Below are 1,205 nucleotides of genomic sequence, written 5' to 3'. Positions count from 1 at the left end.
AGAATAAAAAGAGTAAACACATCTTATGTGCTCAGACTTGAAAAGCTGCATGAAGGTCATATTGATCGGTGATGGCTCTGAAGCTCCTTTGTCATGGAGCTGCAGCCTTGGGGCATCTCCAGTTTGTTTTTCCACGCGTATCCATTAATTTGTTGATTAGCAAAATAGTTGCCATTCCTTGTATCCCAGAACTGTAGGGATAGCAATGGGGATAGCATTTGCATTCATACCAGCTGCTGATCTACCAAATAGGACCTTAGGGTCTGGTGCTGAGTGCTGTGTGTCAGGCGAAGGGGATGGAATCTGGCAGTTCAGGGTGAGTGGCTATAGATGTTCTCGTGTGGTTTGTGCTTATGGAAACTTTGGGAAGTCGTGCAGTGATGCTGTGAGCTGTGCCAACATCCAGCAGCTGGGCTGGGAAGCCCTAGGAAAGCCCCACCATGCTGTGCTGTAGTAGGAGCTGGGTGTTATGGGTTGCACAGTGTTGTTGTCAGCTAAGGTTAAAACACTGTTTAGAAAGTTGAGCTTTGGTCAAGTATTCTCTGCAGTGAATAGGCCCTTGGTGAAGGACAGAAAAAGCTTTCATTAAAATATTCTTGGCCTATTGACAGTAAATGTGAACTTGCTTTGTTTGCTGAAGTAAATATTGCATCTGCTGCGTACACTGGCTCATACAACATACAATAGGAGCCCTTATTCTGCAGCTCCCAAGTCTGGGCAGAGTTTGTCACTTTGGACTTTTGCTGGAGTGCCATGTTAGCCAAGCAAAGCCTCAGGGTCTGAAGGAAAACAAAAGGGAATCATCACAGCTGCTTAATAACCACACTCTGTCTATCCACCAGCATTAAAGCTGTCATATATGTCCTGTAACAGGTAATGCTGCTTCCATTAAAATAAATGAAGTATATATTGTGCGAGACAGAGCCCTTTGTATTCCCATGTTCAGCATTAGTTTAATAGTTGCACATCTACCTCCATAGTTACAGCCTTAACCTTCTGCCAAGGGGTAATGAAGGAGTCACAGGATGAGGGAGGACTCTCCTATTGGAACACACAGTACTGACTGGTTGCTACACCATGGGTTGGGCAGATGACAGCTGGTCATCTTCTTTTACTTGCTAGAAAGGTTAAGAGATGATAGAAAGGTGAAGAGATGATGTGTTCATCCTCCAGCACTTCATGCTTGTGAAAAATCAGTGACTATA

The sequence above is a fragment of the Coturnix japonica genome, chromosome 9, assembly GCF_001577835.2.
Source record: "Coturnix japonica isolate 7356 chromosome 9, Coturnix japonica 2.1, whole genome shotgun sequence".
NCBI classification, from domain to species: Eukaryota; Metazoa; Chordata; class Aves; order Galliformes; family Phasianidae; genus Coturnix; species Coturnix japonica.
Note: the sequence above shows the minus strand (reverse complement) of the source record.